This window comes from Corvus moneduloides, chromosome 5 (genome assembly GCF_009650955.1).
Source record: "Corvus moneduloides isolate bCorMon1 chromosome 5, bCorMon1.pri, whole genome shotgun sequence".
Classification (NCBI taxonomy): domain Eukaryota; kingdom Metazoa; phylum Chordata; class Aves; order Passeriformes; family Corvidae; genus Corvus; species Corvus moneduloides.
Window position 1 is genome coordinate 64,179,878 of NC_045480.1, and position 27,209 is coordinate 64,207,086.

At 37.5% G+C, this 27,209-nt stretch overlaps 1 long non-coding RNA gene across 1 annotated transcript; it reads left to right on the top strand.

Moving 5' to 3' along the window:
* The first annotated feature begins 1,181 nt into the window (after nucleotides 1–1,181).
* On the top strand, nucleotides 1,182–23,907 carry LOC116444410. Its single transcript, XR_004240303.1, has 2 exons — nucleotides 1,182–1,222; nucleotides 23,831–23,907. It is a non-coding gene; the product is annotated as an uncharacterized LOC116444410 (long non-coding RNA).
* Nucleotides 23,908–27,209: the final 3,302 nt, after the last annotated feature.

Consider the following 27,209-nt stretch of genomic DNA (forward strand, 5'->3'; position numbering starts at 1 on the left):
GGCTGCTTGGAGCTGCTTGTTTATTCATCAGGGTAAAATTTAAATATGCTATTTCTAATACTTCTTCTCTGCTGCATCCTCTGGAACTTATTAGTTTTGTATTTCTGAGATGTTTCCTGAAAAAAGAGATAGACATATGACACTGCAGAAATGTTCTGTGCTTTCTTTCCAGCTAAATACATACTATTTGCGAATAATTGGGACAGTATGGCAGAGATCACTTTGTAACTCTGGCTTGAGAAAATAAGAGCTATATATAAGAGAAGTTCTAAGGGTTTCAGTGGCATTTTAAGATATTTTTCAGTGGTGGTGGTGTGCGCATGGATGGTATTTTTTTGAATTGAGATGTCCAGAAAGTATGTTAATTTGCAATAATGGCTCAGAGAAACAGTCTCTGATTTCAGCTTTGACTGCAACCATTTCATAATTAATTTGGCACTGACTTGCTTCTGCTTCTTTTCATTGTCATTTCAACTATCTGAACATTTAAATGTCCAGAGAAGGTTTTACAGGCACTTCTTCTCAGTGAAGCTTATCTGCTCAGTGAATCTCAGGCTTATCAGCTAAAATGCTCCCACTACATTTTTACATGAAATGCAGTATTGTTTACAACAGCTCTTCCTCGGAATCATCATCAGCAGAAAAAAAATTCTATCTGGGCAAGGATCTGAAAATACCCATTATAGTCAGGACAATGCGTCCATAGGCAGTTGTTTGTGATCAGGTGTCTTCCGGTGACTTTATGATGTGTATCCCATATCGCTGCCCTATGCCCAGAACCTATGCCCAGAAATTAATTTTTGTACCTTTCTATGCCTTTAGACTGAGACTGAGAGCGGGAAGGAAAAGCTGAGCAAAACTTTTTCAAAGAAGTTTGCAGCTTGTTCAAGGTCACACAGAGATAGAGACTTTTATTTTCAGCTGCGGCAGGAGAGCGGGAGGGAAGAGAAGCACTCGGCTTGCTTTTCTTTCCAGCCAGCTTTCGGCAGTTTTTTTTCTCAGCTCTTTTTTTCCTTCAGAGAGTTGAACCTTTGTTTTCCTGGGACTTCATTTTTTCCCTTTTCTCTCTGCTGGATGGTTTTAACATCAGAATACATTGGGAGGACTTTCCACCGAGGCCTTGGCCCTGGAGGTGGGCCCACCACCCTGTCCCAGCTCCAAGGAGGGGGAGAGAGAGATCTACGGAAGGACTCTGAAATTTTCCCAGGTTTCTCCCAGCAGGGTGAGGGGTTTTATTATTTAGCATTATTATCCTTTTCTCGTGTATGTGTTAAATAAATAGTTTTTATCTCTTTCCCTTTCCTTCAAGGAAAATTTATTTTTCCCAAACCTGGTGGGGGAGGGGTGGTTGTGCCCTCTCTCAGAGGATATATTTCTAAATTTGACCAAGGCGGAACATCAGGGAAAATTAAATTCTGCACATAATATAGCTTCAGAATTTGTACCTATGAATTTTTGCCTGACAGCAAGTTCCTCACAGATCAGAACTGAATTCTTCATGTTCCTTAAGATGTATTACTGCTCTACAACACAGATTGAGACCCCAAATTACTTTATCTTCTTACTCTAATTCTTACTCCTGTAATCAAAGGAAAACAACATTTTACATAGCCTATATGAACAGTCACATTTAAAAAACCAAACTGAATATTAAACATTTGAATGTCAGATGCTCAGAACAAATGTTTGTTTTCAGTCCAAAGATTAAAAAAAATAAAAGGCCATGCCAAATTCAAGTAACTTCAAAAATATTTCATAACATTCCACTAACAGAATGAGGCATTTAATTTTAATTTTATGCATAACCACATGTGTATTGAGCAAGACTGAATCTACCTAAATATATAAAAAGAAAAAAACGTGGCATTAGGGATTTTGAGACAAAATTATGGAGCCCATGTAAATTTTTCTTTCAGTTCTGTATGCATAACATTTCAAGTCTATCTGTATAATTTATAGTATATACCCTGGTTTTAATTTATCTAAACACAAGGTCTGTTTCATAAACATCAAAGATAATGAAAATGCCTTTTAAATTAATCTGTTGGAATCTATATGTTTATTCCACATTAACTTCCTTTATTTGTAAACCTCACACATGAGAAATGACCCCTCCTGTGCTGTCTCTGCTTAATGTCAAAGCTGTAGGGAATAATGCTTATAACACTAGCTGCATTCTCTCACTGATGTCTGGCAATTAACGCTGCATCTGGAATCAGAAAACTTCAAAATGTCTTTCATTACTACCTGTCTGGGTGGCAGGGAGGAAATGAAAAGAAGTTTTTTATTCTTGTCACATCTAGTAGCAGGATTTACTAGAAGCACACCTTGTTCCAGTTACATGGAGTAAGATTACACCAAAGCTGCTGATCTGTTTCCAGAGGAATTGTTACAATTCCTGAGAGAAATAGCCAGGAGTAATAGAATTTTAGTAGAAATGGATCTGTTAACAGCTAGGAAAAAAATTGCTACAGCCAGATAGACCTGTGGTGTCATACTTAAAATTTCAAGCATGGTCGATAAATTAAGACTGAGAGGAGGGAAAACATATTGAAAGAAAGTTCTACTAATTCAAAACTTAACTCCCTGTGATTTGCCCCATCTTGTGCTTTCGCTGATAGTTCCCATCATGTGGCTGTTAGACCAGGGAATGAACCTCTCTTTTAAATCACTTTATGCTCAAGCCCCGGTGTATCTTAGCTAATCCACTCAATGAGGTAGGAGATATTTCATACTTCCCTGCTGCAGCTTGGCAGAAAGCATTTTACCTGCTGGGACCAAATCTGAAGACTTGAGGCATTGAGAAAAGCTAAAAAAGAAAAAAGAGGGTGCTTGGATGTCACTTGGATGAAGCACTTGAGTTATCACTATCCAGATCATCAGGGAAATGTTGAATCTGTTTTCTCTGGTAGTTAATGTCTTTCGGGTTTACACAAGTAGCCCTGGCATTTGAGGTGTTAAAACAATACCTCTAATCCAAAAGACATGTTGCTGTGGTGGTGATAGCATGCGTTTGGTAGGTCAAGAGATTGTCTACTTCTCCAGGTAAATATTTTCAGTTCTAACTAGTGCTCATAAAAAAAAAAACCCCTGAAGATTACATTTTTCTGCATATTAATGTCTAAACACAAATAACATGCCTCAATTATATTGTTTGGTGAAAGGAAAGGGAAGTAACAGTTATCCCTTGTGCTCTTGAAAAATGGACATAGACATTTCCCAAAATACCTCATTTAGCTTCATATAGAACATAGCACACTATGAAGGAAGGTATGGGTTAATCCCAAACCACAGGCGAGTTCACTAGGATGAGTATAGAAATTTCTAGTTTGAAGACAGTGAGTCACTCTGACTGATGTGCCCACAGAGTTGCAAACATGTAAAGCCAGGAGTGTTGCCTCAAACCTTGTGCCAAAATGGATGTGCTGCCACAGTCTGTGCACACGAGATTTGTTATTGACTGAGTTATATCCACAAACATGGAAGACCTGAGTTTCTGATACAGCTGATGATCAATCTTTACATCAAAGAAGTCTAGATAGATAGGTATAGATATAGATTAGATATAGATATAGATGATAGATATAGATGGATAGAGACAAGAAAATGGGGCTAATTTTCAAAGAGATGCCTAAATTTTGGTGGAATTCAAGAGGAAATCAGTAATGTATGGTTGATGTACACAAGAGCACTGATGATTCTAGAGCTCAAAGCTACTTTCATCTTTAAAATTGCAGGGATTAATGGTACTTCAAATCAAAATATGAAATAACTTCATTTCCAAGATTCTGGGCTTGGGTGAGGATGTTTGCTTTATTTTGTGTTTGAAATTGTGCTTAGATTTGCCATAACATGATTTTTTTTTTTTTTTAAATTGAAATAGTGCAAGTCCCATAGTTAAAAGCAATACAAATGTTAAAATGGAAAAAAATAAAAAAACAGATGACAGATTTCTGGATCCCTGAGCATCCCCAACCACTGTTCTGCTGATAAAATATCCACACCCTACTGAGTGGACATGAGCTCCGTAAACAGATATTCTTAAAGAGAAAAGGAAATGTTGCATAGCTGACTTATTTTGTTGCAGTTCTGCTCTGACTGACAGTTAGGGGTTTAAAGGGTGGTTGCCATGACCAGAACACCCAGCCCGACCTTAAGTGCAGCTAAATCCAATAGAAACTCTCAACTTTACTCTTTTGCCCTAGAGACAGCTACAGGTCAATAGTTACTTTCTGAGTTATTTGCGGCTAATCAGAAAAGCATGTGCAGATGTTGAAAGATTGAATTTATATCTCTGGGAGTGATTCAGGTACTTTTAAAAATATATTCCTTTTTAAAAATTATTATTATTATTTAAAATGGCACTAAGACTTTGGCAAATCTTTCTGACTTCTGAATGAAATTTAAGTGTTTATTGACTTTCTGTGGTCTAAACAGAAGCATCTTGAGGCAAAAGGAACAAACCAGGATATTTATTATTTAGCCAATCAATACTGCTGTACTTTTCTACAACTTTGTTGTAATAAAATGTGTTGCCTTATAAATATAACAGACATTGCCTTGCTCGTTTGCCAAAGCTAGGATGTACTTCAGTTTGAAAATAGATTCCTTTACTTTCTTATAGAAATGCCTGCTTTTAGAGAAGGCAAATCAAGTTACAAACATGTTCAGTCTAAATAATTCAGAAATTATCGTAGGCAGCCCTTAACCATACTCCAGGAGGAAATACCTTCTGTATATTGAAATGCCATTTCTCTCTGACCCTTACAGCAGAATTCAGTCATGCCTTTTTTTTTGTTTAACTAAGGGAGTCCTAAGTGGTTGCAGTAGTACAGGGTGTATTCATTCTGCCACAAAAAGTCACTGAGGAGTGCATTTAGCCAGCTTGAAGTCTTGGGGAGGGTGAGGGGCAGAAAAAGCCCAAGCTGTGCTTTGAACACAAATGCTGAAAACTTTGTCAGCGTTTTAAAATTAAGTTTCAACTATTCATATGTTAAGACTTTAGGGAGATGAATTAGGACAGCTGAGAAACTGATTACAGCCTCATGTTGCATTTTTTCACTTTGCTGTTCATGTAGCCAAGTTGACACAGCCCCTACTGAAATACTTCTATCTCATGATACATGTATCAAAACCGAATAGATAGGATGGTTGATTTTGTGCCTTTCTTGTTCTGCCACATGCTTTTACTTTGAACCACATGTCATTAATAGAGCTAATGGGATTTTGGCATGAAACCAAAGGGGTGAGAGAGGAGGCGGGGGGGGGGAGATGGATGGGAGTGAGATGAACTACTGAGAGAAGCACTGCTGCCTTTCCTTACACTAAAGCAATGTCAGGTTTATTAGGCTTCCCTTTAGTCCTTCCTGACAGGACTGGAGGCACTTCTCTATACTTGTATGTCTCATGCATTCATGAGCCTCTTTGACACTATTGCATCTTTTGTTAGAGCTGAAAATGCAGATCATTGCTCTACCCTTCCTTCAGCTGCCATATGGCATTGTGGAAAGGAGCCCACAAAGGAAGGAGAGGGAAATGAAAAAAAAAAAGGGAGGAGGGGGAAGAAGAAATGAAACTACCAGCAGATGAAATTGATTTATTTTCACCATTAGGGAGTAGGGGGATGGAAGCCTTTTGGAATATGAAACCTTCTCCCAGAGCAGGCAGGCAGGCTGCCTGCATGACAGCCCGGGTAGATGTTAAAAAATAACATGGCTTGAAAATAGAAGCACCATTGTTTTGCTTAACTACTGTAACAAATTTATATGAAATGGAATGCATAATCTAAACTGCCAAAGTTGCAGACTTCTATTTTTCCCCCCGCCTGAAAGAGGTAAAATCCATGTAAACCCAAATGCTCCATAGGTGTAACAGTCTGGCATCACTGTGTATTTTTCTAAAAACTCTCAAAATATCTTTGGTGTACTCTGCATCTTGCAGTGCTAAACCCTTCCTAAAGTAGCAATTAGAGCACTTTATATAATTGCTTTAAAAACAAACCAAAAATGTATTGGAGAGAAAGAAGCTTCGTATTTCAATTCTTTGGTTAGTTTTCTGTGGGGTCCTTGCTTTATGAAACACTAAATAAAATGTTTGAAAGAAAAACAGTACTGCATATGCTGTGTATTAGCTGAACTTGATACTCTTGCTTACTCCACCAGGTTTATATTCCCTTCTTATATAAAAGCACAACTCAGACTGGATACAAGCAAATTGTGTTTTTATAAATAGGTTTTACAATAATCAAAATTTAAAACATTACTTAGATTAATCTAAACATTTTAAAGAATTTGCTTCCCTTGTTCCCATTGATCTTTTGATTTTAAAGTGGATATCAGTAAAGAGGTGGCTTTAAAAATTTCCATTGTGTCAGAAAAATTTGTCTATATTTTCTGAAGTTTGCTCAGAAGATTCTGTTCAAGAAGTTATACAGTATTAATTTAAAATTATGGATGTAAGTTTGCTCCTTTGCTTTCAGTAATCTCAAGACCAGATAAGTGACTAAGAATCTTGCTTAATCAAGAATTAGATGCACAGATTCTACAGTTAGTTCACTCATATTTGGAACAGTGTTTTCGTTTAGTTGTTTGGAAGGTCCTTTTTGATGCAACAGTTTACCTCTGTACTGAGTTCTGCTCTTCTGGATGTGTGATATGTGCTGCTTCTTGGGTGAATATTTTTTTGTGTGTGTATGAAAATATTCCTGATGAAAATAATACACTATTCAATCTGTTCTGATGCCTTAGGTTTTAACTTTCATATTTTTCAAATCCTGTACTGCCTAGTGTGTAACTCTGAAGTTTCCTATAGCCTGTTAACTTCCGCTCTCTCATGCTAGGTAGATATAACAAAGCCTCTCCAGGCCTGCTCTCCAAGGACACTCAGACCATCCTAAGCCCAAAATGTAAACCAAAGCCTCTAAAAGGAGGGGCAAGCTTGAGGAAATTACATCATTAACTGAAGCTTTAATTGGAGAATTAACCCTGATATGCAAATTAACCAAACTTATAAAGGTGTGAAGAACTCGTGACCTGTCATCCATCTTGGGGTCCATCTTAGCAGTAGCCTCTGGCTCCCCAGGGTATACCTTTGAAGGCCTTCCAAATAAATAGCTACCTTTATTCCCTTATTCTTGTCTAGTCTCTGTTTTCATGTGGCCTCTCAAGGCATCAGTTCTGTTTATTAATGTCCAACCACAGACGTTTCAAGGAAACAATGCCTGTGACATGTATTGGCAGCTGTACATGTTGTATTCCTTCATAACTTAGACATTTAAGATTATTTGCAAGAAAGAGGTTCAATTGCTGTCTCTACATAGCTGTGCTGAAAGTGCTAGTTTTTCTAGTCTCTACTTGCAAAATGGAGTTTTTCCATTCCTTCTTTCCTGAATGTATAAGGTCCTCAGCCCTGTCAATGACAGGAAAAAAGACATAGGCAAGCATCTGCCTTGCAGTCATATACTGGAGTTTTTCCAGGTCTCTGTTCCCCTCTTCCATTGAAATGTCTATCCAAGCCCCACTGCACTTCCAGCTTACAGAATTTCTATGGGTGGAAAGCTAATAATGTCAGGATGTAGTGAAGAAGTGGGCATATATTGCATATGAGTGAGCCAATTCCTGGATATGTTGACCGGGGGCCTTGGAGTCTCTGAGCAGGTGCGAGCCTTGTCTTTACATTTTATACCACAATTAGGTGAAGAGGTCTTTTTGGAACACTTCCACTTTAAATTACTAGTGCTTGTTAGTTAACTTATGGATGCCTAAGAAGTGTGATGAGGAACAGACAGTCTTTTGGTTTTGGCTAAGGCACTGAATCAAGTCACAGAATCACTAAGATTTTATTACCTGGGGTGACACTGATTCTAAGGCCTTCTTACTAAAATAATGTTTACACTGTAGAATTGACCAGAGTGTTGGAGACAGATTTGATTGCTTTGAAGCTTGGAGCTGTGTTATTCATAACTCACACACACTCTGTCAGCAGCAAAGTACTCATGAATATTTTCTCATATAGATGGATTTTATTGCAAACTTCTACAATATCAGACAGGAACTGGCTTATTCATCACATTTTTATTGAATAATACTTTTTTCATTTGGTAGAACAAGGAACATATTGTGACTATCATGAATAATCCATACCTTGGTAATTATGCATGGTAAGTATTCATTGGCTTTTGTTACTGATCTGAAAGCATTCATGAGTGAAAGAACAAATTCTATGGTAAATGTTAGTCATAAAAATAATTTACTACTAGTAACATTTACAAGTCTTTCTGCATCATCAATAAGTTCAGAAATTATTTTGTCTATAGTCCTCCTCCATTCAAAGTTTTATTTGATGTTCCTTATGGCTGAGGGAGCAGGACTGAAAGAGGAGACAGTGTGGACAAAGTTGAACATATGCTTATAATATTCTGTATGGGAAGACTGGGCATGGTCCCAGCTTTAAGCAACTGCTTTTGATTTTGTTAAAACTTTCTTTTGTGTCAGTTTTCTTCAGAAACAATGAAGCTGCCAGTTTCATGGATAAAGCACAAAACACTAGGAGGTAAAATTTCGAGCAACCTCCTCCAGACTCGAGAGTTCCCTTCAAAATGCATGACAAGTTTGGTTACACATTTCACTTTTTTCAAAACAGAACATAAAGCTCTTGTCATTGGTTTAATCTTCAGTTTAATATCACAGTAAAAATCCCTCACCCTTTCCTTTACATGCTCTTTTCTTTCAACCCAGTTAAAAAGAAAAGAGCATGAAAACACCAGTCCCACCAGTAATCTTAGAGAAAGAAGGGACTACACAAATCCTACCTGTATCTCTCTGGTACGAAAATATTCATTTGTAGTATACTTAAGTGCTGTCTGCATGGTTAATTCGAAACACCAGTTCTCAAAATGCATCTCAGGATGAAGATATTGTGCCCATCTGAAGACCACACATTGACTAAAATAAAATATCCAGATTTTGGGGGAGAAATTTAAAAGTCATAGTCCTTACCTGGAGGAAAATTCTCACAAATTAATTTTATACTAAGCAAAATGATGAGTAGTCAAAACTTTTCTATTGGGAACATACAGTTAACACTTTGGATTGGCAAGCAAACATAACTTGATCACGACTATCTGGTTAAAGCACTCCAGACACGAGAAAGGGGGAGAGAGTAAGGATTTTTGAATACCAGACTTTCCTGATGGAATGTTTTTTGCATTAATCACTGGAAGAAACACAAAACCTGAACTGAGGAGAGAGGGGAATGTAAGACCTGTTCTCAGAAAAGTTTCCTAGACGTTCATGCTCCACTTAACTATTTCTCTTATGCAAAGGGATACAACCACAACAGGAGAAATAAAGATCACCTCCTTGCAGCAATTATAGATATTCCTTGGAGGTAGGGGTTTGAGTTCTGCAGGTTGAAGAGAACACTGTGTTCAGGGCTTTTGACCCCCCTGGAATAATTTAGCAAATGAATAAAACAAAAGTGGATGTAAGTGTAGGAACAGGAAAAACACCTCTACTACGATTTCTGATAGTGATATTTTAAAGAAACCAACTCCTGTAATTTTCAAGAGTGGTACAAGACAAAGAATATTGAGGCACTGCCCTTCTAGTGACATGTCAGACCACATAAATTTTCTGTCATCTAGACCTTTTTAGTTCACCTAATCACAGTAACTTTGGTGTTGGTTTTACAATTTTACTGACAGACTATCACAAAAAAAAAAAAAATATATTATGTTGCTGATAAACATTTATGCTACTGTCTACAGGAAGACAGATACCATTCCAACTCCTCTTATGTGCCTTTATATCTTATTGAGGTGTCATAACTTTTTATACCCATTTCAGTGAGTTGAAGGACTGATGTGCAAAATCAAGATGTTCTCTTGTAAAACTGGAGCTCTGAGTACAGATGTGCTCTGAATAGGTAAAATGTACAGATTATGTAGAATTATTTAGGCTTAATCAAATCAAATGAAACTAAAGCATTTCAGAAGATGTTAACAAAGCAAGATCTAAGAAAACCTTATAATTTTTGCTTATAAACACTTGGTGTTATGAATGTAAAGGCTTAATTTGAAATCCTATTACACCTGAATGGGATGTAGAAAAATGGATCCAGGAATTATTGTCTGGTTTATTGTAAATCTCTGTCTAGTGTACACAGAAAGGGAGAAAAGTATATGTGCGTGGAGGGGGAATGAGACTAAATGAGTTTTGAATCAATAAGCTTTGGATAGATCCTCCAGTGGGTAAATATAGCATGTATTTAAAAGTAGAATGATTACACCAGCAATGTCCTGGGTAGAGACTCCTGTTTTTATTTATCTTTCAATTTTGACTATTGTACCTCTTTACATAAAGTTTATTTCCTCAATGAGCAACTCTCATCTTCTTTTTTCACTTCTGCTAGTTTGTTTGCTTTTTTACATATTAATATACTAAGCCGCCACAGAAAGTACTTTGGAAGTGGAGATCTAGTGAACCACAGGGTTATTTTTCACTAGATGCTATTTCCTTATGTTTGGCCACTACACTGTTTTTACTGGATGTTAACAGGAAATCTAGTCCTGTATACCTGACAAGGGGACAAAACAGTCTCAATGTCACTTAAGTAACTGGCCCACCACACTTCAAAACTCCCCCATTCTAGCAGAAGTTGTAAGGATTCCATGTTGCAGACTGTTGGAAAGTTCCTAAAAAACCTCAGAAAATGTAAAGTTTAAGAGTGTTATGAAAGGCTAGTTCTTAAGAAGCATATCTGTTCAAATGCATTTTACAAGGCAGGTCAAAATGTGTATTTTGCACTTTAAATAATTTCTTCTCCTTGGCTTGAATGAGAAGATAAAACTTTCTTGAGCTTCTCCTTCAGGCCTACAGTGAGAGGACAGGATGTGTCTGGGAAGGTGGCATGTCTGGCCCACCGACAGATGACTAGCCAGTATCAGCAAGCAGGAACATGATTTGACCTTTGCTTCTGATGCAACTGTTACATCAAAAGATTAACCAGGAAGAAAACGACCATTCAAGGCAGGTTTCTGACTTAGCTTCAAATTTATCCCCCTTTTCTCCTTTGCTGGCTGAGGGATTTGTGGTCATAACTGAAACATACTTTAAAAGTCTTGCCATTTTAATCTTTTGAGAATTCTGACATTGAATAGACCTGGAAAATTTAAATAAAAAGAGGATGAGAATATATCCTGTACCAGCTAAACCTCTGGTAGATACTAGATCACAAAGCAGTAGGAGAAATGGAAAAAAAAAAAAAATTCATATCTTTTATGATCTGTAAATGCCCTAGAGTGGAGAGTGTTGATAAAAGAAATCAGTGTTATAAAAGAAACCAATGCTTGAAAAAATGTAGAGGTTTTTACTATAATAAATGAAAAAGCCACACAACAAAACCAATGAACTTTCCATCTTAAAACTGGCCAAAAGACTTTATCACTCAAATAACAGCATTTTGTTGCTTATGATCAGTAGGCTCCATGCCCTTTTTTTCTCTCTCCACTGTGCCATTAACTAGGAAAAGTCACCCTAGTTAGTCAGCCAAAAGGCTGAACCAGTGGACAGCATAAGGAATCTACAAGAGGAATAATGTCCTTACACCATTTATTTGTATACCCCAGTTATGAAATTTTTGCCTTCAGGCTAGTAACTTGCCACACTAAGTGTGAAATTATTGGTATATCCTTTTCTTTTGCTCATAGAATGTCTCTTTTTGAGATCATGCCATATACCTGTGTTTGCATATTTTCCACATAACTGGTATTGCTAAAAATATTGTCAGTAGTGTTGTAGATTAGAACAGCAAATATACAGTGCAGCCATGTAGATGCTCACAGCTTTGAAAATCAAACCCCCTTGATTAAAATGTGTAGGAAAAAATCATGAAAGTCTATCAAGAACTAGTAGGAAATATATGTCTACGACTCAAATTTAGGAAGTCCATCGTCTTTAAAACCTTTGAAATGGGCATCGTATCCTCAGGGAACATTGTTCTATTGCTGATAAGCATCTGCTCCTGACCACTGCCAGATTGAGTTTTGCATGTGCAGATTGAGCTTTGGGTAACTTATAATTTTGAGGAGTTACTTTAAGTATTTGTGGTGGTGTTTTGGTGGTGCTTTATTGTTGGCTGTTATTCTTTTCCTGAGACTTTAATAACCCAGGATACTGGTCACTAACTAAAGTGAAATCATGCACCAGTCCATTCAAAATTTTTCTACCACAGCAAAACATGCAGAAAAAGACGTTTTATGCACGGGGGAGTCACATTCACTGTCAAAAAAGCTTTTCGTTTGAGAGCTTTGTTGAAATACAAAACATCCACCAAGATACTGCAAATGTCAAAAATTATCTTTAAAAAAATTTCATGACAGTTTCCTAGGCCTACATCTGTAGTAGGAATATGTGAGTTTTAAGGAAGGTTATAATTTTTAGTGCATAATTAAAATATACATGGATTATTTTAAAAGTTTCAGATTTTTTTTTATTAAGGATATTCAAAATATTAGCTGCATTACCTAAACAAAAGGCCTTATCAACCAATTGTGACAGGATTCCTGAAAATACGAAAGAAATGGAATACATTTAATACATCTTAAGAAAAAAACTTACTAAAAATTATGTTTCTTTTTTTCTTTCTTTCATGAATATCCCTCTGTTTTCAATGTTACTGGTGCAAAATTATTTGCCATTGAATATTAGCCCCTGTATACGGTGTATTTGGTCTCAAGTCCCTTCCTTATGCTGAAACAAAAGCCTTAGATTTAGCTTTGAGCATACATACATCTGTAGAATAAAAATGCTTTTGTACCTGAAAAGAGGAGCAAAATGGGAGATTCAATCACTATAAATTTATGCTTTGTACAACCTAGAGAAAGAAACTACTTCCAAGAATAACACTTTCAAAGCTAGTTTTGCTTTACGTACATACCAATGGTGGAATTATTGTGATCCTGCTGTAATGTCTTGTGAGAAAACATGTGAGATAATGCAACAACCATGAAATTAAAATGGACTACTTCTGTAGGGCAGACCATTATTACATGGTGTCTTATTTCTCAGAGGGTCCATTATCTCTTCATCAGCAGAAAAATCAGGCTCTGCAATGAAGGGCCACAGACTGAGCATTAGAGGAGGCAAAACAGTAGAGGAAAGGCCATGGGAGAATAGAATGTGCCACTGTCACATCTCACCAGCCTTTATTTAGTGAACTGAATTTTGAAATTCAGCAGTTTTAAAAAATTGTGTCATTTATAAGTGCCAACTGCTGAAGAAGATAAGGGAAGAAGGTAACCTGTTTAAAACTCAAAAAAACCCCAGCCACCAAACTTCTATACCTGAAAGTAGTTTATTTTCCAGCACAGCCCTTGAATTTTAATGAAACATTTGGGGAAACTTGTAAATGAAAATGGAAATGTTGCTTTCTGAGAAGCTGGCCTGGCACAACATGTGAATTATTTAGAGACAACTTATATTGTTTCTTCTTTTAAAGAGCTAAGAAAATGTTTGTGGGTTGGTTTGTTTTTTTTTTTTCTTGTTGCATTAGTCTTAATTGGTTTTATTTCCTCATCACTTAATTCCAAATTCTTAATTCCAAAATCTCTTCAAAACACAATAGCTGTGCCTCATAGTAATTAAATAACAGTACCTAACATAATAGTATTAATGAATTTTTACCTGCTCAACTGCAACTCAGGAGAGGAAAATTAAACTTCTTGATAATCCTGATTGCATCACAAGATGTGAAAGGGCCTGGATTACAATGTGTCAATTCTAAAATCTTGCCTCAGACATAACCTCAAATACCCAAAATACCTCAAAAGACAAAACATGCAAAACTAAAGAGCTATTAGTCCAAGAAGCAAAGTCTGTAACTGCATCAGTATCTAGATTTTTTAAAAAAATTACTTATTATTTGCTTAAGATTATTGGACTTTAGGCCCAATTCTAAACAACTTCCTCAATGATGTTTTAATAGTTAAGTAGAAAAAGAATCTACATATCTGGGATATTGCCCAATTTTAAAAATTTCTATTGGTTTAAAAACAGACTTTAGCTCTTGTTATTTTCCAGACATTTAAAAGAAATCTAATCCTACAACAACTAGGCTTTCTCTTATTTTTAATTTACATTATTATTAATATTTTGATGAAATATATATATATAGGCACATACACACCATAAATGAATGGAATTTCTCCAAATGTTGAAGGTAACTAAGGATATTATGACCAGGAGGCTGTATTCCAAATGATACTTAACATTTGAAGTATTTTGCAAAAAATTAATATGTTATCAGTAAAATTAAAGGCATCACAGACCTTTATGTACCTTATACTTGCTCCATTGGTAAAAACCATTGGAGAAAGGTTTAAAATATATTTAAATTACAGAATTACAAAATCATTTAAATTGGAAAAAAACCCTGAGGTCTTTGAGTCCACCTTTGACTGATCACCACTTTGTCAACTTGACCCTGGCACTGAGTGCCATGTCCAGTCATTTCTTGAACACTTCCAGGGATGGTGACTCCACCATCTCCCCAGGCAATCAATTCCAATGCTTAGCAATTCTTTTCATGAAGAAATTCCTCATGCCATCCAGGCTGAACCTTTCCTGGTGCAGTTTAAGGATTTGTTCTTTTGTCCTGGAGTCAGCTCCCTCCTGGCCACCACCTCCTTTCCAGAAGTCGTAGACAGTGATAAGGTCCCCACTGAGCCTCATTTTTCCCAGGCTAAACACCCCTAGCTCCCTCAGCTGCTCCTCATCAGACTTGTGCTCCAGACTGTTCCCCAGCTCCACTGCCCTTCTCTGGATGCACTCCAGACCCTCAATGTCCTCCCAGAACTGGACACAGCAGTTGAGGTGTGCTGAGTACAAGGGGACTCACTGTGTGGGTCCTTCTGGCCACACTGTTCCTGGTCCAGGCCAGGATGCCATTGGCCTTCTTGACCACCTGGGCACACTGCTGGCTCATGTTCAGCTGCTGTTGACCAGCACCCCCAGGTCCTTTTCCACTGGGCAACTTTCCAGCCATTCTTCCCCAGCTGGTAGCACTGCCTAGGGTTATTGTGGCCAAAGTGCAGGACCTGGCACTTGACTTTGTCAAACCTCATGCAGTTGGCCTTGGGCCATCCATCCTTCCTGTCCAGATCCCTCTGCAGAGCCTTTCTGCCTCCCAGCAGATCACTCCCACCAAGCTTGGCGTTGTCCATGTATTTACTTGATCCCCTCAGCTAAATCATCAGTAAAGATCTTATTAAACAGGACTGGTCCCAGCACTGATCTCTGGGGGACACCACCAGTGACTGGCTGCCAACTGGGTGCAGCACTGTTCACCACCACTCTCTGGGGCTGGCTGTCCAGCCAGTTCTTAACTCAGTGAAAAGAACACCTGTCCAAGGCATGGGCTGCCAGCTTTCCCAGGAATATGCTGTGGGATACAGTGTCAAAAGCTTTGCTGAAATCCAGGTAGACACATCTGCAGCCTTCCCCACATCCACCAGGTGGGTCATCCAGTTATAAAGGGAGATCAGGTTGGCCAGGCAGAACCTGCTTTTCCTAAAACTGTGCAGGCTTTGCCTAATCTCATTGTTTTGCTCTATGTGCCAAGTGATTGCACTCAAGATCTATTCCATAACCTTGATGGGCACTGAGGTCAGGCTGGCAGACCTGTTGTCCTCTGGATCCTCCTTCTGGCTCTTCTTGTTGGCCAACCCGCTCATGTGGGACCTCCCCAGTTAGCCAGGACTTCCAGGGATGGAGAACTTCCATGACTGAGCTGTGCTTAAAGGAACGCAGAAGAAACATGAGTAGAGGTAGACTCCACTGACTCCTCCTGTTGGCTTTATTGTGTTACCCACACACAGGGAAATTTGAGACCAAAAGTACACTAGTCACTTCTACTCCCTGTATTGCTTCTGCCAGTTTCATGCAGAAGTCTTAGGTGGTGCTTGGCTCTAATGTTTAGGCAAACAAGGTGAGTTCTCGAAGTAAATCAGCAAGCTTTTTTTGCTCGTGTAACTTCTCACCCTAGATAAAGGACTGTGAAGTATAGCTTTCAAAGCAATAGCACTTGCAGAATCCTCAAGTGGCCTAGTAACTGGAACTCTGGGATGTTCTTCAGTGAGAGATGGAGCTGGAGAAATACTGTATATATCCTCAAGTTTATAGAGTCCCTCAGGTTTCTATAAGCACTGGGTGATATCCTGTCATTTTTGTAGCTATAAAATTATAGCAAGAGTATCTATTTATTTGTTTTTTAGCAACTGAGCATAGAACTGTTGGGTTTAAGTGCTTTTTTTTTCCTGCTTATAGAAGAATTATAGCAAGGCAAGACAGAAACATAGCGTCCATTCTTCAGAATACATACAATAAGAAAAAATAAAAGTGCACTCATTTGGGATTTTATTAAATAAGGTTTTCTGGTAGAATAACATTGTAATGATGTTTTTAACTGAAGATTTAAAGATTAATGCTTTTTGTTAAATTATGTCCTGATAAGATTATTTCTTGCACATACTGAAAGATCAGTCTCTCATTTTAGTGAGTAAATTGCCTTATACCACCTGCATACCCCACAGCTTTCTTCTTCATGTTTCCTTTCTATTTTCATATCCATGGGAATGGAATCTGCTCTTCATATTCAGCAAATATGCCTCCTGCTGCTGCCTCTCCTGCCTTAGATTTAGACCTGAGTTACCATGTCTTTTGCAATGATGTTGAACCATCAAGAGTGTTTTTTGCAGTCTGGAGATTCTGGCACAATCCTCCCAAAAATAGGTTATCTCACTGTCTTCTTTCCAACTCATTTCTGACTGGATTTTTGGGTTCACATAGACCCATTTAAATGTACTTATGATAGAATACATCAGGATAACTCTGCTCAACTCAGAGAAGTTTAGATTCATGCAAAGATGATCAGAATAGCAGGAATACATGAGCTAATGCCAAGTTGGGGGAATTTTTTTCCTATGTTTGACAAGGATGCTCTACTTCTATGACATTTCTAACTAATTATTCCTGTTATAATGCAGATAACATTCCTTGTTCTTTTCAGTTTTTATAGGTCAGAGATGTTTATCTCCAGTACCCTGGGACAATGCATGCAGAATAACTGTCTATTTGATTTTTAATGCACTCAGTAGTTACAGTGTCACTAAAACCTACCTACAGAGGATCAGAACAAAGTCTGAGTTTTCAGTGAATCAGAGTTATATTTTTCTAGTGTCAAGGAAGAGAAATGATTGCTCTGTTTTAGATATACTAAAGGAAGATTATAGTTTCAGAACTGCTGTCTCCAGCTGTCTCCCATTTCTAGTCTGTTTTGTTCCTTATCATCTTTACATTCTGAATGTTTTGCTCTCTTGCTTTCAATTTAAACATGGTGCAGAGGTCTTACAGCATATTGTTGGATGTGAGGCTTTAAACTGACAAATTTTCTCTCTTCATATCCTCTCCAACCCTTTCATTGGATTTCATGCTTTACCTTTGCAAATATTTGTGAAGATCATAAAGAGATCAGGGAGAGGAATGTTCCAGACAAATGAGACTAGTAAATTTTTTCAGCTTGTGATTTGTTCTTGGTGTAGTCACCATTTATTTCACATAAAGTAAGAAAGTCTGGGCATTATGAAGCTTACATGGAAACCAAGATATATAATATCAGGTGTTGTGAACGAGGCTGAGACTTTTGAAAGGAAAAGTCAACTCGTTTATTTATTAACTGCTGAGAGCGGGAACCCAGGATAAGCCCAGGCTCCGCACAACAAGCCAGAATAAAACAATACACAAAAAAAGACAGCGAGACCCACTGGGTGCTCCCTTGGACCCCAAGCTCTGCAGGAGGACCCCCCCTGGGTGCAGGTAGCTTTTAAAGTCTTTGGTGCCACCGGACTGGTGCATTTCTTAATCCTCGTGCTGATTGGTCCCTTTCCTGTTCGCTGGTTGGTCTATACCTCTGTGCATTCCTAACCAATCATTTTCAAACAAGTCCACTTCATTGGTTGGCTCATTCTCCAATCACAGTCTAGGGCATCATCCTCATCCCTTGTACCCTACGAAGCAATGCACTAGAAAGTTCCTTCTATTAAACCCATTGGGTCCTTGTTAGATCCCCATCCAGTGGTTACATTCCAGCATTACACCCGTACAGTCTTACAACTTCCCTTCAATTAACATGTCCATCTATTCCACCCTCAACTCCCCTCTTTTATATCTCATTTAAACAGTAATAACCAACACCCTGAAACCAATTCATTTATTACATCAGGAAACTCGGTACTGGTGAAGTTACCAAACAATGAATGTGATGAAAAGTGACCACCGGGTGATAGAGGGCAGGAAATTAAAACCATCGACACCCCAATTGGTATCATGTTCAGTATGATGCTGTAAAAGAGGACTGATGTGATAACACAAGAAAATCAGTGCGATCATTACATTTGAATCTAAACCTACCTCTGCCTCTTGAACAAGTTTTTACTAAATGTTTTCTTTCCTGAAATGTTTGAATGACGTATGATTGTTAATCTAATAGTCAACATGTATATTTTCCTTATAAGAGTTACAAACACAGAGATAATGAAATAAAAGGTTATTTTGTCAGAAAATGGAGGTATTGGAAACTGTAGAAAATAGGATATGTAGGCTGGAGTCTCAAGTTTAACACATTCATTTCACACAAGATTTTCTATAACACGGAACCAAAGCAGTCAGAGTGCAGCACTGCAAAATTCCCAGTGGGTAGGGGAATGATCACAAAGCTGGTAAAGGTGACTGTGTCAGAAGCTCTTGTATCTAAGGGATGAAAAGAGATTACAAAAGGAAAAAAACACACTGAGGAGCATGGTACTGCATGGAAGATCCAAGGCTGTACAGCAAGAGATGGCCTCAGAAAACTAAGAGTGTAAGAGTTACAGATTCAAATTCATATTTCAGTTCTTTTTCTTATTCTTGTATTAAGGAAGGCAAAATTATCTCTACAAAAAAATGTTATTGCCTATTTTGGAGGATTTCTTTTAAGCCAAAACTTTTTTAATGTTCAAAGTTGTAGAAAAAATTATATTTTGTATGTTTAAAAAAAATATAGTTAATCCCAACTGCAAACTGTAAATATATATCTTAAAATTAAAAAGGCCACCAAGAGAGGTTATTCAGAATGGAGATACGGGCAAAATTTCTATATTCTATAGTATATGAGAAAGTGCATAGGCAGAAAATAAGCTGTTACAGAGGGAAATGAACTAAGGTTTAAAAACCTTAGGCATTAAAAAGTGTTCTTGAAGCACTTCTTTACACTAATGATGAATGTGGGGATAAAGTAAAACCTATCCTTAGATCTGCAGTGAAGTAGACATATGACATATCACAGAATTTCAGAAATACATACCATTTTTGCAGTTTAAATAAAGTGACAATTCACCAAGGAGAATGGGAAAAGCAGTTCAGCTGCTGTCTCAATAACTGTAAGAAACTGGCAGCTAAAAAGAATCTATTTAACAGTTACACCATTAACCAGTAAACCAATCGTGGTTAGTCACCATGCAAAATGCCCTTGACTTATGTAGCCACCTCAAGGTATGTGCTGCCATATATTGACCAACAGTAGGCTTACATGGGGTGGTATTACACTGGGAAATCGAAAAACGGAACCTGCATGGATAGGCTCAGACAGAAATGAGAAAACAATCCAAGGTCTAAAACTAATACCCCATGTCCCTTTGCTTAGAGACAAAGGAATCTTAAAAGGAACCTTGAACCTTAAAAACCCCACCAAACAGCAATCTACAAAGAAAGCAGAGACAAATCTAAAAAAAACAAAACAAAAAGAGGATGGATTGAAGTTACGTTTTTTGTATTCCTTTATGTTCCATGCACAAACTTCACGGGACTGCTAGTCTTGCAGTTCCTTACTGTACAACAAATTTCCATAACTATAAAGAACATCTTTGGTGTTTAAAACCAATAATAACAGTACTTCTAAGTTTAAACCTCTTTTAGTTACAAATAGACAGCAGATCATTCCTTCCAAGAAAATACAGTTATGTGGAAAAGTTATCAAAGTCAGGCTGCTATATGCTTATACTGTGTTTGCACGTGTATGCATTAATGTTTTGAAGAATTTTATTATTTTAAGAAGGACCGCCTTTTGAACAGGAACTACATGAGCCTATTTTCTATACTGTTTAATATTTTGTGATGAAAAAAGTACAGTGATTTTTTTTTCTTCTGCTGTGTAAATGGGGCTTTTAGGGGACCATGACTCCAATCAGAGACTATGAATATCTGTGGACAGAAAATTGGACCAGCTGTTGCCCTTGCCTGATACTTTTTACATATTCTTTAAGGTGCTGGTTGGGAGGAGGGGTGGCAGAAAATGGAACACAGAAGACAAGAAACAGAAGTTGTAACTGGAAAAAGACCCAGAATTGGCTACAGCAGCTCTCCACCAGCTGCCATTACAATGTGCATTGTGTACATTTGCACGGTGTAGAATCTAATTCAGTTTTACAGTCGGAAAAGAATATGAGGCAATCACCAAGCATCCATCACCAAACAGCATGATAAATAAGCTGTTATTTGGATCACGTATTCAACCCAGTCAAGAGATTTGGACTGGAAAAAAAGGCAAACAGAAAAGACAGGACCAAAAAAACCCCTTCCATAAAGTAAAACAGAAAAACAAAGAAGTATCTTCCCTGCTTCTTTTGGCCTTGAACACTGGCAACTATAAAGAAATAATATATGATTATAGTTTATGAGCTTAATCTGAGACCTGAAACTGCACTAATGTGAAGTAAAAGAGAAAAGCAACACTTTTATGAGGGTTCTTTGACAAGTTTCCAGGAAGGTTCTTAATGTTTAGAACAGTGAAGTATTTTCTTATTGGCAATACTTTTAAAATCATCTTGCATTTAAGTAAAGATAGAAAGGGACAGAAATGTCTAAAGAAAATAAGTCTATATTTCAAAGTAACCTCTGATCATTACATTGATACACTTTGGCCAATTTGATACACCGCTGGCCAATTTTTAGTGATATTTAGCTCTTGAGGGATTCAGGGAGGTTGCTGGTTAAGTGTTTCAAAACTGCTTATAAAATGAACTCCTAAAGGATATAGGGTGCTTAAGCATTTTATATTTGCTTTGTGGTATCCCTTTGTTTGCAGACACTTAAACAAAGCTTTACTAATCCAATCCTATGCATGCATAGAGTGGCCAGACTAACTTTTAAAGGGCTAAACAATCCACTCTTTTAATATACCCTTATGGAATTTTCAAATAATCTGTTTACTCCAAAAGGCTCCAATGCATTTTAATATCTTGCACTTGACAGCCTAGCTGAGGGTTCAGTCCCAAAACTGATTAAATAAAAAATCACTAGATTTGACTTTAGGCACATGACTTACGCATACTTTTAGCAGGTCACAAATTTTAAGTAAGAAACATTAACCTCTTTCACTCTTATTTAAATTAACACATGAAATAGTCATGTGCTCTGAGCTTCTTAAAAAAGCATATGATTAATCACAATTAATCTGTTGCAGAATAATGTCAGAGCCCTGAGGATGCTAATGGGATTTACTGTCCCTGACTAGCCTCACCTGGGATGCTTGGACTATGAGCTGAGGAGCCCCATTTAAGCTCAGCCTATGATCTCTACCCCTCCATCTTAGAGGGTCTCTGGGCTGTTCTATGCCTAGCTTTTCTCCTGTGTGAGTCTCTCAGGCAGAAAATATATCTTGTCTCTGGCTTCATCTCCTTCCCTTCCTGGATGCTGTGAATGGCCTTGCTCCATTCCTTGCTGTCCTGTTCCTGCTGTGTCCTCATAGATGGTTTGTTAGAAGTCACTTACTATCTCTGCAACCAAATATACAAGTTATTTTTGGAGCAGACATGGGGATCTTAGATAATTTCAGAACTTGTAACCGCTTGTTTGTTTTTTCTTTGTTTTGGTGTTGATATAAGGATGAGAAGGCTGGTGGGCAGGGGTGGAAGATGGAGAGATGCTTTAAACTATTCCCAGAGCATGTGGGTTTGCTACCAACTGTCTTCTCTTTCTAAATATTTGCAAATACTGGTATTTTTACTTCAGTAGCCAGAACAAAAAAGTCAGAAGCCTTTTTGAAGGGTGGTGGGAAGCTTTCTGACCCAAAATAATTTCTTTATCTTGAAGTGTTCAATAACTGTTTTAGAAAAAGTTTTATTTTTAAAAAATAGTGCAGCTAAAAATTAAAAGGATCACTCTGAGGAAAAAAATACTTTAGCTGTCAAAATATAAATATTCTTGGGTTTGCATGGAAGCATTTTTTGAACTGAAATAGTGCACCAATTTGAATTTAACAGAGATTTTCTTCTTCTGAGGCTGCACTCTTCAGCAAACTTGCAATATTTACTGTTGCTTTCAGTGCTTTGTTGGGCATGATTAGAATGCACTCTGTTCACTTTTAAAAGAAGCCACAAAATACTGAGAGTTCTCCATTATTGCGAGTCTGAGACAAAGTAAATATATCAGGTGCTTCAAGGATTGTGTTTTTTTATAAGATGTTTATAAGATCATGCCGATGGTGAATGTGGCTCTGAGGTTTACAATGGAGGTTGTATATCCTTATCCACACTTCACATTAAGTTATTTGGGTATAATATCTCAGGGCTTTGCCTGTATGAACTTATGTCCAGCTACCCCATTGCAGACTCTGAAGCCTTTTATACAGAGGCTTTATATAAAGCTAAAATAATTATTTAAATTCTTATATTAAAAAAGAAGGCACTGAGGTAGTGAATATACAAATCTATCTCTTGGTCTCATACCATTTGGGCCCCAAATCCCAATCCTTTCCTTGTTCTATTGAACCGGGTCTTAAGTACCCCAGCATTTCCTGTCCTACCTGTCCTCTATTATGCCCTTTTTCTCATCCTCATTCCAGCACCTCCCCACACAAACTTTCCCACCTCAGACTTCCTTCTCACCAGCCCACTTGTGAGCTCATAAATCTCCCCTCACTCTTCAGCACTTCCTTCCCATATTTTTGTCCCGTATTTCCTCCCATGCTAATCAAATCAGTTTACAGTTTCCAAGCCTGCTCAAGTTACATGCTTCCCTCTGCTCTTGGGGGCTGTATGCAGATGTTATTCCTTCAGATTTTGCTAGCAACACTTCTTCCCATGGCCTTTGTAGCCAGCCAAATTCCCCGTTTCCAGGATCTCAGAAAGCATAACCATTTTCTCTCCTGGGTTTTCAGAAATCCAGGTGTGTTTCATATACAAAATTCAAGACAGAACTCCGAGGGTAGTGATGGGTAAAATTTTAGTCAGAAGTGGATCTACAAAACTTTAAAGCCAGTGAATCTTTTAATTATTTATTGTATAAAATTTGCGAATGAGTTGGGGTTTATGTTTTAACAATAATTTGGAAACAAGATAAAACAAGTTTGTTAATAAATTACTTTTAATTAAAACCCCATTTTTTTTGTAGCTAGTTTGCCATTCTAATGAATATTGCTGCTGTCAAACCTGTTCAATAGAATAGATTCATTAAATAAAAAAATAAGCTTTATGGAAATGTGAAAGCCCCATCCTGGTCTGTCACATTACTAACTCTTCCAATAGTAAGAACTACATTGAGAAATACTACAGAATATTTACTACTAAAGGCTATCTCAGCCATGCTGGTTGAGGCTTTTTCTAGGGCATAACTACTGTAGTACATACTCAGCAAAAAGCTATGAAAAAGCTATTTCCCCAAAATTTCTGCTATGGTGTTTTGAAAAGACTCGGGAAAACTTGAATTGTATGAAATTACATTTTATTTATCTGTATTTCTAGCCTTACAGAAATGAAGCTCACGGTGTATGTGCCCCTTCTGCACTCCCCACACGACAATCCCTATCGACGTGGATATGTACGTGCATCTCGGACCATGGAATCGCAGTCCGCGTATAGGGGAGACACCTGCTGGTGCCCGGCTGGATGGCACCTCACTGCCTGCTACAGGGATTGCTGGAAAGCGAGGAGAAGGAAAGGGAGAACAAATTAGCCTGTAAAATGGGCTTTACCACCTTTTTACCACGAAAAATGGAGGGGTTTTTTTAGTAGGCTGGGTGCTGAGAAAAATTTTGCTTTTTTTTTTTTTTTTTTTTTGGGATGACAACCTCTCTGGCACTTGATATAATCAAATCACAAAATTAACTTAATTATATGATGGAAGAAGAAGTAATTAGACTGAAATTAGATGTGCATTCAGTGAAATCCAAGGCACATATATTTTAGAGGCAAGTGCTTGTTGTGGTTTCAGCCCAGGCAGCCACTCACTCACTCCCCACAAGAAGGATCAGGGAGAAAATCCAGAAGGGTAAAAGCAAGAAAACTCATGGGTTGTGATAGAGAGAGTTTAATAGGGAAAGCAAAAGCAATGCACACAAGAAAAGAAAAACAAGGCATTAATTCACTGCTTCCCCTGGGCAGACAGGTATTCAGCCATCTCCAGGAGAGCAAGGCTTCATCATGCCCAACGGTGACATGGGAAGACAAACTCCATCACTCCAAATTTCCCCTGCCTCCTCCTTCCCCCCTCTTTATATACTGAGCATGATATCACATGGTCTGGAATATCCCTCTGGTCATTTGGGGTCACCTGTCCTGGCTGTGTCTCCTCCCACCCTCCCAGGCCCCCTCAGCTTCCTCACCAGCATGGCCGACACAAAAAGCAGAAAAGGCCTTGGCTCTGTGTAAGCCCTGCTCAGCAACAGCAAAAACATCTCTGTATTATCAACCCTGTGTTCAGCACAAATCCAAAACACAGCCTCATAGCAGGCCCTGGGAAGGAAATTAACTCTACTCCAGCCAAAACCAGCAAACAGGGTTAGGAAAGAATGTAATGCAGAGATTAACACTTGAGGCATCCTAAACTTGTATGCTAGGAGCAGCTAATAAGAGAATTCAGAAGTGGCAAAACATTTCTTGCTTAAACTCTGCATGAAGATATGCTAATGAAAAACCTAAGAGTGATTGTACAGTATTCAAATTAAATATTTTTGCCAAAGCAATAATGTCCATCTAGTAATGATTCCAAGTAAATGTGTGAACTACATCAAAATTAAGGGTATTTTTACAGAACATTAGAGGATCAGCTAAAGCAGGTAATTTTTTCAGGCGTCATGCAGACATGACATGTCCAGGGGAACATAGCAAGAGAATTACTGCAGAGACATTCTGTACAAACAAAAAGGAGGTAACTAAACTGTCTTTGGCAAAGAATGATACAGTCACCAAAAATATAAATGGATCCAAACAGTACCTATTTAAAATTCATGGAAAAACATGCTAATCAAGGGCTATTAAACAGTCATCTATGTAACAAAAAAATAAATATTCAGAATCGTTATTTCTCGGCAGCATCAGTAGAACAGGAGAAACTAATAAGATTCATTATCAATTGCTAGACCTGAATGGTGTTCACACAGAAGTTCTACAGCTGATGATATATCCCAAAGAAAGTACTCTTCTTCCTCTATAGCACAAGGTCCTCTTTCATGACCAAGCTGTTTGTCTAGCAGTGTGCATGGTTAAAGGGTGTTTAGGTCAAAGCCTGCCCTCTGTAGACCTCCTGAATATGCCTACATTCAGTTGTTCGTTTCTGCCTTAGCATCTGGCAGCAAGATGCTTATTCTGTTGTCCCCACCATCACATCTGCACTCACTCATTCAGTAAAAGGATCCCTTTGTGGAATAAGCAACAAAAATGAGCACCTCTTATATTAGACTGGACTGAAAGTTTTGGAACAGGCCTTCAATATTCTCTATCTGTTCTTTCATTCAGTCCTAAGAATAAGATTTAGAGGTAAATGAAGCTTCATTTATGAAACTTTGCACATTAGCATTTCTCAAAATCTCTAACTTTGTTATACATCTACAAAGGATTCTAAGCATTCTAAGCCTCTTTCAGCAATACTTAAATATTTTTGTTACTGAATATTTGGTTTAATGTGTCATGAAAATTACACAGTGAATGTTTATGATTGATAATAGAGCCTTTATACTTTATTAAAACACATTCTGACCTGCAAATAAGATAAAGAAAATCCAAGCTTATAAAAGAAGAGCTCTCCTTTCCCCCAGCCTGAATCTTATGTAGTGCTCAGTTAATTAACACATGCTCTTTCTTTTTATCTTGAGGTTCTAGTTAGTAACTACCAATATCTTATGAAAAAAAAGGCATACAGCAGTAGCTAAGGAAGCCCAGGAGAGTCAAGGCTTCTGGAAGCCCAAATAAAGTTGACAATGAAATGAAAAAACATCTCTTTACTTCTCCAGGTGGTGGCAGAAGCTTAAGAAATAATTTTGCTTTGCAGAACAACTCCGTCCCCTCACGTTATATTTATTCACAGGAAAGGTTGTTTCTCAGACTTGAAAATATCTCTACCATTCCCTTCCTAAAAGCCCACTAAGAATACAACATAGAGCACTCATGATAAAAGCTGTGTTAAGTCCCCTGACTTACTATTCATTTTCAATCATGCTATTTTTGAAGAATTGTAACAATTTAGATTAATTAAAGGAAGTAGACTGTGAATAACTTGAAATGGAGGAGGGAAAGAATAGGGAAAAAGAGGGAAATTCCTTTAGGTGTTAAGGGATTCATTTATCAAGAAATGTTTTGTCTTTTATGTTAGTACATGTAATAACTTCATGGCAAAATTGCTTCAAAGGCGCATGCATAAAGCAGTTTCAAGATAAACCTTGTCTCATTAAAATTTTTCAAGTTTTAAAGGCAAGAGTCAATAAATTATGCAATGTATGCATAACATACAAACAAGATTTTGCTGATAAAAGATATTTGAAAAGACTTTAAAAGGCACACAGGTCTGCACCAGCTCCTATTGACTTCTCATATGATTTAACATGCATTAAATCTCTAAAAGAGGGAAGAATTTTTAAGATTATTAATACAGATACTTCATAAATCTGTTCACATTTGTGAACTTTGCTATGTTTTGAGACAGCTGGCATAATTTCCAGAACTCTTCATCTTAGCAGTGCTGAATGGAACTTAATATGAATATTGAAAATTCCTCTTCTCTAAGGAAAACCCATTATTTTTTTAGGCAAAAAAACCCCAAACCAATATTATCTATATTATTCTTCTCTGCATGAAAAACCTTTTTTTTTTTTTTCTTACTATAAACTCTTTATTGTTGATGCATATT